The sequence below is a fragment of the Schistocerca nitens genome, chromosome 5 (assembly GCF_023898315.1).
Source record: "Schistocerca nitens isolate TAMUIC-IGC-003100 chromosome 5, iqSchNite1.1, whole genome shotgun sequence".
NCBI classification, from domain to species: domain Eukaryota; kingdom Metazoa; phylum Arthropoda; class Insecta; order Orthoptera; family Acrididae; genus Schistocerca; species Schistocerca nitens.
The window spans coordinates 727,150,107-727,167,745 of NC_064618.1; positions in this window are offsets into that span (position 1 = coordinate 727,150,107).

Consider the following 17,639-nt stretch of genomic DNA (forward strand, 5'->3'; position numbering starts at 1 on the left):
TATGCGTGCAGGTATTGTATCAGTAATAATAATGAACAATATAATTTGCGGTCTTATTGAGAGTACAGAACGTGGGCAGAATGAGACAGGACGGGCGTGCAGCAAGCACCACTTAACAGACAATGTCCACAAAACTTCAAGCCCACACAAGCTGAATGACGTAGTTGAACCATGAAATTGCTCACCATTACTGTCCGTTATTCTACATTGAATTCGTTCCAGTACCGGCCTTCTTATGAAATTCTGCCCAGCACCACATTACAGATTAGAGAGGACAGCATAGGTCGGGCGGCTGACAACAAACAATGCCCCTTCCGTCGCGGCCAGAGGCCCTCCTGCCGGTACCAACAAGCCGCGGATAGCTGTCGCTATGGATCAAGAAGACCTATGGTGCGCGCTTGCTAAGCCACTTCTCCTGCCATGAGCGCCGTCTGCCGACATAATATAGGATGGTCGGCTGCAGCAACTGAGCCCACTTGGCCTCCTGTCCCGCTTCCCTATGCGACAGTTCCCGCAACACTATGCATCCCACCTCTCCATGGATGTTTGTGATGTCCTTAGGTTAGTTAGGTTTAAGTAGTTCTAAGTTCTAGGGGACTGATGACCTCAGATGTTAAGTCCCATTGTGCTCAGAACCATTTGAACCATTTGAACCCACTTCTCTGTTGTGAGGAAGTGATACGCAACACGCTAGTTGTTTACAAAAGAACTAAACCAGCAAGAACCAACAGGCAAGCGAGCTCGGCCGCGCCTTCTGTTTCGCTCGCCGTTGCCATTTCGCTCTGCAGATTACAATTACGCCGCTAACGCTACTGTTGCCAATCGTTTTCATCATATGCACTCTTTATTTGTGCTCATTATTTTTTTGTAATACGCAAAAGTATGTCCATAGGTAATAGTAAATATGAAGAACAAAGTAATAAGGCTATTACGATCCTGCAAGGCGAACTCAGTGTTGCCGATTAACGGCAAACGTAGGTAAGACTCAGTACTCAACTGAAACAGCCGTTGGTACCGCAGCCATACTGGATGTGCGTATAATAGCTAAGCGACAACATCAATCCTTTCCACGTCTGTCATTCACTTTGTTATTCTAATCCACGTATAGAAATTATCATATGCAACCTTGGTGCAGCGTGTATTTTCATGATTTGTGACATGTTTACGTCCTCTTGAAGAAAATGTAAGATTTTTTTGACATTCCATGTCCAAGCGGAACCTTTCAGTTACTATCTGTGTTAGTGACATTAGGATATAATATTTTTATTACAACTATGTGCCAGATGATTATAATTAAACAGACGGTTTCCGCGTTCTGCAGTGGAGGCTGTATACATCGCAGGACATTGAAACATCGTAGGTACGTTCATTAATCGGTGCGCTCACGGAGTATACTGAAAAAATAAGTTCCAGTTTCTGCTACTAGGTGAAAATATGGCGCTTCAAGCAGTTAGAACGTTGTGTGGGTGCAAAAGAAGGGGGGAACGATCAAACGCATGTTAACATCTACATCTATATGCGTGATTACTCTGTTATTCACAATAAAGTGCCTGGCAGAGGGTTCAATGAACCACCTTCAAGCTGTCTCTCTACCGTTCCACTCTCGAATGGTGCGCGGGAAAATCGAACACTTAAATTTTTCTGTGCAAGCCCTGATTTCTCTTATTTTATCGTGATGATCATTTATCCCTATGTAGGTGGGTGTCAACAGAAATTTTTCGCAATCGGAGGAGAAAACTGGTGATTGAAATTTCATGAGAAGATATGGTCGCAACGAAAAACGCCTTTGTTTTAATGATTGCCACTCCAATTTACGTATCATGTCTGTGGCATTATCTCCCCTGCCTCGTGATAATACAAAACGAGCTGCCCTTCTTTGTACTTTTTCGATGTCATCCGTCAGTCCCACCTGATGTGGATCCCACACCGCACAGCAATACTCCAGAACAGGGCGGACAAGCGTGGTGTAAGCAGTCTCTTTAGTAGACCTGTTGCACCTTCTAAGTGTTCTGCCAATGAATCGCAGTCTTTGGTTGGCTCTACCCACAACATTATCTATGTGATAATGCTTCTGGCACGTTTATTAGGTTATGATTACAAGTTACAGCCTTTGTTCAATATGGTCTCCGGACACAGAAACACGGTGCATCCATTACGTGGCATGGTCGACAGTCACTGGCATCACATCCGGTGTAATCAGAGCGATATGTTGTCGTATGCTACAATCAGATCAGGAAGAGTCCGGATACATCCATGACAGACATGATCCCCACAACCAGAAGTCGCACGGATTTTGGTCGGAGGATCTGGAGGGCCATACACCTTGAAAGTGCCTTGAGATACGGTCGTTACCGAAGGTTTCTCGAAGCAAATCTTGCACCTGGAATCGACATGTGATACCGGCCCATCTCGCATGAAAGGTGTAATGGGGACACAGTTGCGTTCTTGGAAAGCTGGAATGATATGTTGAACAAGGTGGTCCTTACAAAGTGCAGGTGTCACTGTGCACTGACCAGGTCGGCAAGGCATCATCTCCGCAAAGAAAAACGTGCTGACAATGGATGTGTTTGTGAAACGACACCACACAGTCACTTAAGCTGAAAGCAGTAGATGTTCCTGCATAGCATGTGGCGGAGTAGAACCCCATATTCGACAGTTCTGTGCATTCACGGCACTGTGCAGAATAAAATGTGCCTTGTCCGCCCAAACACTATTCCACTGCCAGATATCATCCGTTTCCAAAAAGCGAAGGGCAAAATCATGGTATTGTAGCCTATCTTGTGGCTTCATTTGGTGCTCATTCTGAATTTTGCAGGGCTACCATCGTAAAATTAGCAGCAAAACCTTTTGAACTGTTGACCATTGGAGAGACAATTCCCGTAACACAGTTCGGGAATTGGGCGCAGAATTTGAGGCAACGTCATCAATAACTCATAGGAATGGGCCACCTCGCTCTCCCTGTTGCACCACCTAATTTACCCGTTTTTTCAAATTTCCTGATCATATTCTTTACCTTATTTATTGACATGAGGATTCTTCGCAGTTGTATCTGTCGGTGATATTCCCGCAGAGCAACGTTGTTAATGCTGTCGTTCTGATGAAACAACTTTGGCAATGGTATCCATATACCAGTCTTCTCAATAGTCAGTGCGTATCGTACAGAAAACAAGCTTCATAACCCTTTACAGCAACAGTCCTTTCACGAAAGAAATCGATAAGCGTCGCCAAGCGACAAATAGCGTATTGATGTCAAAACAGGAAACATTCCACGATCTGACTGCTTACAGCGCCATATTTTCATCTGGTGGCAGAAACCGGCACTATATTGTCTTTTATTTTTCTTTCATCACACTCCTCGAGCGCATCAATTTACTTAACATGCCTGCGATGTTTCAGGATCCTGCAATGTCTACAGCCCCCATTGCAGCACTCCGTACGCCGTCAGTGTAATTATAAGCACCTGTATTATCTACTCTTGTTCGTGATAAGTTCTGTATTCCTCAGGATTCATTGTAGATAAGTAGAAAAAAAATTATCTTATGTAATGTTACTGTTGCCGACTGGACGCTATACTGTTATCAGCTTTATTTTCTGGATGTTTTGCCAATAAAAGGCTGCGCCTTATACAGCAGTAAATGTTAAGAGGAGTGACAATCATTCACTACATCATTCAACTGAGTCACTCTCGATCACGTTTAGCAACTCGGTCCAAATGACGGACGCGGAGGTCGAGCTTAGGGAATTCGTGGCGTCGGCGGTGGCGGCTCAGCGCCGCGCGAAGCAAAAACGTCGGAGCGCGACAGGAAGACGACAGCTGCTGTTGGGGCTTTAAAAGTGTGGGAGGGGGACAGGAAGGGCAGGGGGGGCAGGGGGGATGAGGATGCGACGCGATAGCAGAGCGACGCGCGGCGCTTGGCGTCGAAGGGCAGCAGCGGTGCTGGGAAGGGGCGAGGCAGCGACAGCTAATCCTGCGCCCGCGGCGCATTCATCACGGGCAGCGCTTCGGATTTCACGTGGAAATGTAGATACCGTGGTTAACACACGAATAAAGCAGCCAGGGTGGGGCCGCGCCGGCCCGCATACCGCGCCAGGAATTCTCTCACAGCGGCGGACCGCCCGCCGGCATCCCGAGGCGCGGCTATTTACATAGCGACATACCGGGACGGCCGACGCCGCCGCACCGCCTGTCTGCCACTCTCGTATACACTGCCCCGCCGGCCGCGACACCTGGACATCCGCTTCCACCTAGGCGCGCCGCTGACTGTGTCTCGCGGTAGAAACGTCACGACTCTGGTGCGTGGCTTCTGACGCTTCTGTCTTTTGTTTTACCACTTATACTGCGACATCTACCGAAGCGTGCTGAACATCTAGTTCGTCTGTTATCGTGTACAGGCAGATAACAGGGGATCCAACCACGAATAAACCATTTAAGAGATTGAAAATTTTGACTAAAAGTGACATGGCGTGCTTTTTCTCGAGAAAATTGGGCTTTCTAAATGTAATGAACTAATTAGGTCTATATAAATTAATATTTATTTAATTAAAAGTTTAAATTGTTTCATCGTTCTATTCCATAAAATCAAAAAATTTGGAAGTTTTATTTTATTCTGACGATCGGTTTCGGCCCGTTATACTCATTTTCAGACGACTGTATTTGATTCAGAACAGTGTCAGCAGGTGTGGATTCAGAATCCTATTTTGGAGCACGAGGACTGTGTGTGTCGGGGGGGTGGGGGTGAGGGGGTGAGGACGACAGTTAGTGGCACCCCCACTTCCTTTATACTAGCTCGGTGAATAAATTCGTAACTTTTTTCTGCAAGTGTAATAAACACAACATATATACTGACACTTTAGTCGTCAATAATATATTCTCATGCACTGTTTAAACAGTCTGCCAATGCTGCGGTAACTTTTCCATCCCGCGATTGCAGGAATCACCTTGGACACGCCGCTGGTGTGAGAGGCTTGCGTGCCTCGGCGATACAGATAGCAGTGCAATAGCTGCAACCATAAAGGCGGGGTATATGTTGAGAGGTCAGCCAAACGTGTGATTCCTGAAGAGGGGCATCAGCCTTTCCAGTAGCAGCAGGGGCAAGAATCTGGATGACTGACTGATCTGAACTTGTAACGTCAGCCACAACGGGTTTGCTGCGCTGGTACTGCGAACGGCTGAAAACGAGGGGAAACTACAGCCGTAATTTTTCTCGAGGACATGCAGGTCTACTATATATTTAAATGATGATGGCATCCTTCAAGATAAGATATTCCGAAGGTAAAATAGTCCCCCATTCGGATCTCCGGGGTAGACTGCTCAGGAGGACGTCGTCATCAGGAGAAGCAAAAGTCGCGTTCTACGGATCGGAACGTGGACTGTCCGATCCCCTAATCGAACAGGTAGGTTAGAGAATTTAAAAAAGGGAATGTATGGATTAAAAATAGAGGTGGCAGCTAGTAAACTTCAGTGGTAGCAGGAACAGGATTTCTGATCACGTAATACAGGGTTGCAAATACAAAATCAAATAGGGGTAATGCAGGAGTAGGTTTAATAACGAAGAAAAAAAAAAAAGCAGGGACGTGGATAAGCTATTATGAACAGCATAGTCAACGCATTATGAAGCCCACACCCAACGCAGCAGTACAAGTTTATATCCGAACTTCTGTGCAGATGATGGAGAGACTGAAGAAAAGTATAATGAGATAAAAGAAATTATTCAGATAGTTAAGGGAGACCAAAATTTAATAGTCATGACGAAATGCAATTCTATAATAGGAAAAGGAAGACAAGGAAAACTACTAGGCACTGGGGGAAAGGAATGAAAGAGAAAGACGCCCAGTGGAATCTTATACAGAGCATAATTTAAACATAGCTAACACTTGTTATAAGAATCACGCAAGAAGGTTGTATACGTAGAAGAAACCTGGAGACACCAGAAGGTTTCAGATTCATTATATAATGGCAAGACAGAGATTTCAGAACTATATTTTAAATTGTAAGATATTTCCAGGGGCATATGTGGACCCTGAGCACAATTTATTGGTTATGAACTATAGGTTAATGCTAAAGGAACTTCGAAAAAGCAAGAATTTAAGGAAGATGGGACTTGGATAAACTGAAAAACCAGAGGTTATTGAGAGTCTCAGACGGAGGATTAGGGAACGATTGACAAGAACAGGGGAAAGCACTACAGTAGAAGAAGAATGGGTAGCTTTGAGAGATGAAATAGTGAAGGCAGCAGAGGATCAAGTAGGTAGAAAGACGAGCGGTAGTAGAATCCTTGGGTATCACAAAAGATACTGAATGTAACTGACGAAAGGAGAAAATGCAGTAAATGAAGCAGACGAAAGGGAATACTAACGTCTAAAAAATGAGATTGACAGTAAGTGCAAAGTAGCAAAGCAGGAATGGGTAGAAGATAAATGTAAGGATTTAGAAGCGTATATTACTAGGGGGAAGATAAACGCCCCCTACAGGAAAATTAGAGAGGCCTTTGGAGAAAAGGCTGTGTGAATACGAAGAGCTCAGATGGAAAACGAGTCCGAAGCAAACAAGGGAAAGCTGGTAGGTGGAAGCAGTATATAGAGCGTCTGTACAAAGGAGATCAAAAGGCACACAATATTATAGAAATGTAAAAGGATGTAGATGAAGATGAGGCCGGAGACATGACAATGCGGGAAGAATTTGACAGCACTAAGACATCTAAGTCGCAACAAGGCCTCAGGAGTAGACGCCATTCCGTCAGACCTACTAATAGTCTAGGGAAACCCATCCATGATAAAACTCTTCCATCTGGTGTTCAAGACGTGTGAGACAGGCGGAATACCCTCAAATTTCAAGAAGAATATAATCATTCCAGTTCTAAAGAAATCTGATGCTAACGGGTGTGAATATTACGAAACTAGCAGTTTAATAAGTTGCAAAAGATTAACATAAATTCTTTACAGAAGAATGGAAATACTGGTAGAAGTGGACGTCGGGGAAGATCGGTTTTAATTCCAGAGAAAGGTAGGAACACGCGAAGCAGAACTGAGCCTTGACTTCTCATAGAAGGTATATTAAGGAAATGCAAACCTATGTTTATAGCACAGACTTTGAGAAAGACACTGTTGACTGGAATACTCTCTTTCAAATTGTAAAAGTGGCAGGGGTAAAATACAGGGAGCGAAAGGCTGTTTATAATTTGTAGAGGAACCAGTTATCAGAAATAAAAATCGAGGGACATGAAAGGAAAGCAGTGGTTGGGAAAGGAGTGAGACAAGGTTGTAACCTATCCCTGATGTCATTCAATCTGTTCAATGAAAAAGCTGTAAAGAATATAAAAGAAAAATTTTGAGTAGGAATTAAAATCCATGGAGAAGAAATAAAAACTTTGAGCTTTGCAAATTAAAATATAATTCTGTCAGAGACAGCAAGGGACTTGGAAGAGCAACTGAACGGAATGGGCAGTATTTTGAATGGTGAACATAAGATAAAAGCAAAAAGAGGACAATGACTTGTAGTCGAATTAAATCAGGTCATGCAGGGAGAATTAGATTAGGAAACGAAACACTTGAAGTACTAGATGAATTTTTCTATTTGGGCATCAAACTACCTGATGATGGCCGAAGTAGTGAGGATATAAAACGTAGACTGGCAATGACAAGAAAAGCGTTTCTGAAGAGAAATTTGTTAACATCGGATATAGATTTTAGTATCAGGAAGTCTTTTCTGCGAGTATTCGTATGGAGCGTAGCCACGTGTAGAAATGAAACCTGAATGATAATCAATTTAGATAAAAAGAGAAAAGTAGCTTTCAAAATGTGGTGCTACAGAAGAATGCTGAAGTTTAGATGGGTAGATCACGTAACTAATGAGGAGGTACTGAATAGAATTGGGGAGAAAGGAACTTTGTGGCACAACCTGACTAGAAGAAGGGATCGGTTGGTAGGACACATTCTCAGACACCAAGGGATTATCAGTTTAGTATTGGCTGGATGCGTGCGGGGTAAAAACCGTAGAGGGAGACCAAGAGATGAATACACTAAATAAATTCAGAAGGATGTAGGTTGCAGTAGTTACTCGGAGATGAAGAGGCTTGCACAGTATAGAGCAGCATGGAGAGCTGCATCAAACCAGTCTTCGGACTAAAGACCACAACAACAACAAGGACTCACGTGGGGTTGAGGCGAAGAACTCATTGAGCCACGGACAGAGTATTTGTTTCCCGGAAAGGAAGTTCCTTGAAGATTGTTCGATAGAGATCGGAAAGATGTAAATATGAGGGCACAAGATCGGGTGAATAAGGTGGTTGTGGAATGACTTCCCAAGCCAACTCCCGTATACTATTTTTTGTCATTCTAGCAGAATGCGGGCGGGCATTATCATGGAGTAACATCACTTAGGATCGACATTCTGTCGCACTGACCACTCAGCTACCGGGGTTGGACAACAATCCAGTAACTTGCCTCCATACTCACTTTTAAAATTATACAGATATAATAGCAATACATAAAATTTTCCAGTACCACAGTAATATTTATTTAGATTATTGCTTACTACATTGCTCTAACTTAACTTGCAAAACATCGCAGTTCAAAGAAACAAATAATTTTAAAAACACCTGAAAAATTTAAAGTAACTGATTATGCAATTGATTTAAGTGTTATAACACTGTAGCAACAGAGTCTCACAACTTACTTTGACAGTGCCACAAGTAACAAGAGAACTCACTGTTATCTATATTTCACTAAGCACTGTGATAGTAAACTCAGATTTGCTGCTCCTCTATCAAGCGAGCATGTAAATGAGAGAAACGCTGTTTCTATCAGCCGTTTCTGCCTGCACTTTTGAAAATCTGCCTTTGCTGTTCTAGTGAAGAGTCTTTTCCTTTGTGGCTCGCCTTACACCGCTTTTTGTGGCTTACAGGTCCTAGAGGTGGACTCGGGAAGCATCTTGAGTTTGTTACTAGTATCGGATATGATTAGGGGGTGGAGGTGTGCCTTTACTCGGCCAGAATATTCTCTGAAGGTTGTCAGGTCGCTAGACAATCAGCGGGAGGAGGTCCTCTGACACAAGTAAAAGGAAAGTGGCTGGTAATTTTCTGGAATCCTTTCTCTAAAATTGTCTGAGAAATTTCGAAACAGAGACAGGTAAAAATAGAAACGGTTATAGTTATATTTTGCTTTGGAGTGGAAGTCGTGACCGCCACCCCCTCCCCCCACGATTTCGAGCTGTACCTGACTGTCAGAATCGCGAGGATCATTACGTCTGCACCTGTCCTGCATTAGAATATTTAAGTTGTTGGCGCCGCTTTATAAACTGTTTGGATGATTTGTACAATATACGATAATATGCGTACAATTGCCAATATATTTAGTGAGCACGAGAGCTTACATTTGTTCTAATGAAGACCTCTCTTTTTGGTTCCCATGTATCTGTGAGAAGAAGCACAAAGTTTCAAATGCAAACAGCATACACTTATTACACAGCCATCTGTGGCACACAAGCATTTCACAATATTCTTCATGACAGTTGCTGCTTCAGACATAATATGTTCAATGCAGTATACATGTGTTTCCAAGCAAAGATTTTGTGGTATCGTCGAAAGATAGCGGTGCCACACCAAATCGTTAGGGAATTCAATATTCCGCGATCCACAGTGTCAAGAGTGTACCGAGCATAACAAATTTCAGGCGTTACCTGTCACCACGGACAACGCAGTGGCCGACAGCCTTCACTTGACGACCGAGAGCAGCGGCGTTTGTGTAGAGCTATCAGTGCTAACAGACAAGCAACACTCCATGAAATAACCACAGCAATCAATGTGGGACGTAAGACGAACGAACGTATGTGTTAGACCCGTGCTGCGAAATTTGGCGTTAACGGGCTATGGCAGCAGACCGAAGCGATTGCCTTTGCTGATAGGATGTCGCCTGCAGCGCTACCCCTGAGCTCGTGACCAAATTGGTTGGACCACAGACGACTGGAAATCCCTGGCCTGATTAGGTAAGACCCGATTTCAGTTAGTAAGAGCTGATCGTAGGTTCGAGTGCAGCGTAGATACCACAAAGCCATGGACTCAAGTTCTCAACAAGGGACTGTGCTAGCTGTTGGCGGCTCCATAATGGTATGGACTGTGTTTATACGGCATGGACCGAGTCCTCTGGTCCATCTAACCGTTCATTGACTGGAAATGGTTACATTCGGCTATTTCGAGATCATTTGCAGCCATTCATGGAATTTTTGTTCCCAAACAACGATGGAATTTATATTGATGGCAATGCGCCATGTACCTAGGCCACAGCTGTTGGTGATTGGTTTGAAGAACATTCTCGACAGCCGGAGTGAATTATTTGGCCACTCAGATCGCCCGACATGAATCCCCTCTACCATTCACGGGACCTAATCGAGCGGTCAGTTTGTGCACACTGCACCTGAAACACTTTTCCAGTTATCGACGGCTATAGAGGTTGTATGGCTCAATATTTATTCAGGTGATTTCCAACGACTTGTGGAGTCTATTCCATGTTGAGGTGCTGCACTACGCCGGGCAAAAGAAAGTCCGTCACGATATTAGGAAGTACCCCATGAGTTTTGTCACCCCATCGTAATACAGATCCCTGACAGGAACAGATCTCAAGTAAGTTCTAATAACCGTACAATGTACATGGTAGACGAAACAACTGTTTATGTTCGTGATAATATTTTCCCGCTAAAGTGTTATTTCTGTTATTATTTTGTTGCAGCTCCCACTCACGTCCTCTGTTTACTGAAATGTAGTTGAGACTAGTCAAGAATTTGCAATATCTTGGATTTGCGTTTAGAGGTAACATAAAGTTTCGTGTTCTGGCCCTGCGGCCGGATCAGACCCAACTGACAGCCGTGTCATCCTCAGCCATTGGCATCATCGAACGCGGTATGAATGGACATGTGGTCAGCTCATCGCTCTCCCGGTCGTTATCGGGTTTCTTAATCTTGGAACCGCTACTAATTGCTCGAGTAGTTGTCTCGAATGAAAAACAGCCCACAGTTGCACTAAGTTACGTTTATTTTAAATATTTATCCTGGATTCTGCTATAATAACATAGCCTTCTTCAGAAGTCATACACACTAATAAATGAAAACTGTCCTAGCCCAGCGGCTGCGTCAAGATCAATAAAATAACTCCAACAGACATAAGCATCTTTCGAATATTTGACGACCGTGCGCCCAGTATAACAGAGGTAGTGGCAGAGGACATACGGTGCCATATGTAATTTTACTTATATTCGAAACAGGCTTAAGTCTGTTGAAGTTATTTTATTGGTCTTAACGCAGCCGCTGGGCTAAGACATTTTTCATTTATTAGTGTGTATGACTTCTGAGGAAGGCTATATTATTATAGCAGAAACCATGATCAATTTTTAAAATAAACGTCACTTAGTGCAGCTGTGGGCTGTTTTTCATTCGAGACAATTTGTAACGGTTACTGTTCTCGCTGCCATGATGAAAATAATGGTCAAGTGGTTCCTCAGTAGGCAGTATCGGGAATCGAAAGCAGGTCCTTCACATGGCAGTCAGGTTTGCTGACCACCCAACAACGGAGGCAAACTTTGCTTCAAGAAGAATATAATAATTTCACAGAAGGCAGACGTTGACACATGTGATTACTACCGCACCATCAAGACAGTAAATCATGTTTATAAAATACCGAGACGAACAGTTTGCAGAAATTGTAAAGACTGACACAAGCTGACCTCAAAGAAGAGCACTTCCAGTTCCGGAGTACTGTGGGGACACGCAACTTGCATGAGAGGTTAGGCTAGGACAGGCTGAACAAAGGGGGACCTACCTAGATTTAGAGTAAGCTGTTGACAGAGTTGACTGGAATACATCCTCTGAGGTTTTGAAAATAGCAGCGGTATCTTACAGGTAACGGAAGATTATCCACAATTTGTACGGATTCGAGACTGCAGTTATAAGAGACGAAGGACATGAAAGAGAAGCAGTAGTTAAGACAGTGTTGTCGACTACCCCGATGCTATTCAGTCTGTAGATTCAGCAAACAGTAACGACAACTAGAGCGAAATTTAGGAAGAAAATTAACGTTTAGACAGAAGAAAAAAAACTCTGAAGTTTCCTGTTGACAGTGTCATTGCAAAATGGTTCAAATGTCTCTGAGCACTATGGGACTTAACATCTATGGTCATCAGTCCCCTGGAACTTAGAACTACTTAAACCTAACTAACCTAAGGACATCACACAACACCCAGCCATCACGAGGCAGAGAAAATCCCTGACCCCGCCGGGAATCGAACCCGGGAACCCGGGCGTGGGAAGCGAGAACGCTACCGCACGACCACGAGATGCGGGCAGTGTCATTGCGTCACAGACGGTAAGTAACTGGAAGATCAGTGGAACGGAATGAATATCTTAAAAAGCCATTATCAGATAAACGTAAACAAATGCAAAACAAAGATAATGTAGTGTGGTAGAATTAAATCAGATCATACAGACGGAGTTAGAGTAGCAAAGGAAGCACTAAAAGTAATTAGTTTTGCTATTTGGGGAATAAAATAACTGAATATGACAGCAGTAGAGTGAATATAAAATGCAGACTGACAACAGCATGAAAAGCAATACCATAAAAGAGAAGTATGATAACATCTAATATAAATTTTATTGTTCGGAATTCTTTTCTGAAAGTTTTGTCGGAAGTGTAGTCTTGCACGGTAGCAAAACAGTAAGTAACAAGAGAAAAATACTTTTGAAATGTGTTGCCTTGAACTGCTCAAGATTTGGTGGACAGATCGGATAACTGCTGAAGTAGGACTGAATCGAATCAGAGAGAAAATAAATGTACCGGTATCTCACAACTTGAGTGAAAGAAGTCAGTCATTAGTCTGATAATGGAGTGAAGTATGGAGGAGGAGGAGAGATGTCAAATTGTAAAGGGAGAGTAAGGCTTGACGACAGTAAACAGTTTCAGATGCATACAGTTTGCATCAGTTATGCAGATGTGATGAGGCCACACAGGATAGAGTAGGGTGGAGAGTTGCTTCAAACTTTCTTTACGCGTTGAGAACCAAAACAACAGCACAAAAACAGAGTGATCTTAAATCCCAACAACTGACCAAATATTTTATTCGCCTCTAGAAACAAAGAAGCTAACCTTTTTACGATTATTCAGAATTACTAAATAAGACATTCAGATTTTACACAGTATGTATCTTTATATTCGATATCACCGGTATCATAAGACAAGAGAAATGCACGCTCCCCCCCCCCCCCTCTCTCTCTCTCTCTCTCTCTCTTCCAGTAAACCACTTGGTGACTCGATCGTTGCTAACATAGAAAAAGCTTATAAATAAAGAGGAAAACAACTCCGCTATGCCGGGCCCAATCCCGGAGCCTTCTCATGTAAGGAAGGAAGAAGGAGGAGGGACACGAGAAACAACTTCGTAAAAATAAAAAAGACATGGTTCACTGGCCTGGGTGCTATTACCCTATGTGGTCTCCATGCTATGATTACAGAGGAAAGTCGAAAGCTCGTAAAGGCGGAAAGAATAAATCTGGGAACGGCGGAACTAGCGGAAAAAGAAAAAAAAAACAGATTGCGTCTGACTTGCAACGAGCCGCAAAGTGGTCAGAATGTTCACCAGAGATGCGGTTGAAAACATTTTTCGGAGATCATGGAAGAATGATAGTTGCTCCATTAATGGTGAAGCTCCAGTAGTATCTTTAGGAGACCTGTCTCCTATATGAACAAGCAATCAACAATGGACATGCTCTATGTAAGAGATTTTACCATGGGTAGTAACTAATCTCCCATTACCAAGGAAAATCAAAAGTAGGCATTCGGATTCTGGGGGTCTAAAACACTGAAGAAAGGATGAGTCAGAACCTCCTCAATCCTGCCTTAAACAACGAACCCATAAAATAAACAAAGAAACATAAATTACGTAGTCACTTTTAATGTACATTCACCTTAAAAACAGGAAAACTTAGAGCTTTAATAATAAAGGGAAAAATATAATGATAACAGCACTGCAAGAAACAAAACGTACTTATCAACATCCCTTTGATTCAGAGGAATTCATTATATCTCAGGACAAACCAGGAAAGAGAACTATGAATAATGTACCTCAATTTCGGACTGATTTAATTGTAAACAAGAACTTATTGAACTCAATAACAGAATTTAAAACAACTACAACGCAACATGTAAATCATAAAACATAATTTACACTATTTTAAATGTATTTACACCAACAAATGAGAAAAATGTAACGCAGAAAAAGAAAATAGAATTTTTTTTTTGCAAGAGTCGTCAACGTACTACATCATACTCCATCGAAAAACACTAACTTGGACATTTTAACACGCAATTTGACAAAGTACGTCAGCACAAATATATTGTAGGGAAATCCACTGCACATAAAAGAACCAATACAAACTGAGAAAAACTCGTAAGTCTGTGCAGACAGCATAATATAATAATAAAATCTAAATTCATCAAAAAACTTCACAGAAAACGAACTACGTGGGTATCATCATACCCGATTTGTAATGAAAAGCAACTCTTATCACTTTTCTACAAGAAGACTCTCTGGAATGGAAGTACTCAATGTAAAAATTGCTTGGAGTGCCAGTTTGGATTCATACCACTACCCACCTATCCCCAAATTCGAGGTGAGAACAATTTTTAGGAAACCCAAGAACTTTCAGATACAGAAGTTATGTAGATAAAATAATTCCAAAATATTTCTGAGAAAAGAATACCTAAATCTAGAGATAACTTCAGAATGACATTATTCAGACTTCAGAAGAAACGACTGCTCCTAAAATGAAGTGGAAATGTGGCTGGTGGAATGATGATTGTGATGAGTTAATTATGAAGAGATAATGAGCTTGAAATGGAAATCAAATAAAAATGATAAGAACAAGGAAAATTCCACAAAAGCTGGGTATTTGCATCAAAAGTCTCGAAAAGATGGGAGTACAGCGTATGAAAGGTCAACTAACGTCAATTGATTCATATTTTAAATGGAACAACACAAGGGACTTTCATAAAACATTAAAAAAGTAGTTAGGGAAGTACGCAACACCAAGTTTACAGTTCATAGTGAAAAAAAAGAAGACTTCGTATAATAACAGTGATTACCGCAGAATACTTGCGGACTACCTGCAAGAACTACACTACTGCTATCCTCCAACAGAAGAATTTAATTTTTATAACAAAACCCAAATAGAACCAGACTCAAATCCACTACTATTAGAGCAAATCAGAGAAATCATGAAACTTAAAAATAACGAAGCATGAGGAATAGGCAATATCTTTGCTGAATCATGGAAACACGCTAGTGGCAATGCTATTCTCTATGTAACAGAAATCATTAATGAAATTGGGACAACAACTTACCATCAGAATGGACATCATCATTAATACAACCACTACGAAAATAGGGGAAAAACAGATCCTAACAATTATAGAGAAATCTCCCTCTAGCTAGTGACTTACGAGATCTTGTCCATGGTTCTTCTGAAGAGAGATCAAGGAGTACTCGACCCACAATATCAAACAGGATTTAGGAAGGGAAGGTCTTTTGCAGAGCAAATACTAAACTTAAAGAACATAATAGAAATCAGTAAACTCTGAAACTTGAAATATGTGATAACTTTTGCAGATTTTGAAAAGACCCGTGACGCTATTTATTGGAGTGTACTACTAAACATTATAAAGAAATTCGTACTCGGTAATAAAACAACAGAAACAAACTCAACACCGAAAGTAAAATTAATGAGAAACTATCAGAACCTTCTGAAATAAAATCAGGAGTAAGACAAGGAGATGGTTTGTCACCTCTACTTTCCAACTGCACAATAGGAAAAGCAGTGAGAAAATGGAGGAAATCCGTCAATAATAAACATTTTCAAATCAGAAGACAACCAAATAACATCACTGTAGATTGTCTACCTTTTGAAGACGACTTGGTGTCCGTTACTGACACTTGATAGCACCAAAAAAATCATAGAACTACAGAAACAAGCAGACAAAATAGAACTAGAAATGTCATTTGAAAAAAAACAGTTTATGACAGAGGTCAATGATTCCACCCGAATTTTATAATTTGTAACAATACAATACCTTAAAAAAACTGTTTTGAATTACACAGGAGAATGGACAATGACCAGTACAAAAGAAAAGATAGCAATAGAAAATAGGTACTAACAAAATGCTACCGACTAGCTAGAATAAATAAGTGATCAGTTATCTGAATAACTATAGTTATATGTCTATAACCAGCAGAAATAGATGACTGCTCAGGCTACGTAGGTACTCCACTTGTCAACAGAAAATGGAAAGGGCACCATACGACAAAAAACTCATGTAACAGAAATATTTATCCTGGAACACAAAGCTAAGACACTATCAAACAGTTGTAAGAGGAGAAAATCTGTATTCAGCAGAAACGCTTACACTAAAAAGATTTGGGGTACTTGAAAGATTGGAAAAATTTGAAAGAAGATTTCCAAAGAAGATACTGCAACTCAAAATTAATAGTATCGCTGAATACAAATTAAGAAGATCGAACACAGAGGTCTATTTGAAAATGGAAAAACTAACTGATGTAATCAGGAAAAGAAGACAGCAGCTTTTTTGGTGCAAATACCAAATGGATAGCAACAGACTATCCAAGCAGCTCTTCAAGTTACTAAACAGCCACACTTCCAAACTCACTTGGGTCTCTGAAATTAGCAAAGACATGAAAAACACTGGAACTACAATGGACATAATAGATAACAGAATACTTTTTAGAGAAGGAACGCAAATGGCAGGATTTCAGCAAAGAAAGAGTCTGCAGACGGAAGGAAGTGGATCGATGAAGAAAAGGAACGACACTCGAAGTATGAAGGAAGTTTGGGAGCGACGAAATTTAAACACAAAGAAGCATACCCAAAGTTGATTTACCCCACCCTCCACAACGTTTAACGAATATATAAAACTTAATAAAAAGAAAAACAAAGTCAAAATGGGCGAGAGTAATTTGATCACAGAAGCACACGTAAGCAAATATCGAAAGAGGAAATAAATACTGCTTGATTTAGATCACGACGTTAAACATCTCAAGTGTAAAAACGAAAGCCATACCAATGACCAAAGATTTAAACGTACTAGAAAAATGTTACCGACTAGCTCGAATAAATAAGTGATCATCGACCTGAATAAAAGTCTAGAACCATCATAAATAGGTGACTGGGCAGGCTACGCTGGTACTTGTCAGGTCGGCATCCCACCGCAGCTTGTTCAATAAATGCTCTGCCCAGATCCAGGAAACAGACTGCTATCCTCTCCTGACAGATAAGGTTGCGCCCGGATGGGCAAAGATTTTGACACTACCTTAGCAGATGGTAACGTCACATGACATGGCTCAGATAGACAGAACAAACTTTCTGATTCTAACGCAAATGATAAATGGAATGAATTGATAGAGCCTGCGTGAAAGGCTCCTCTCATTTATCATTACACTAACAAAACAATAGCACGCCGTCTGTTAGCTCGAAAGTCAGGCGGTATCAGGTGTATCCATCTGGAACCAAAATACCGTGATAAAAAGATGGGAGCTGCCAACTGGCCATAGCCAATGGATGAATGAGACCAATTGTGCACTTAAAATACATT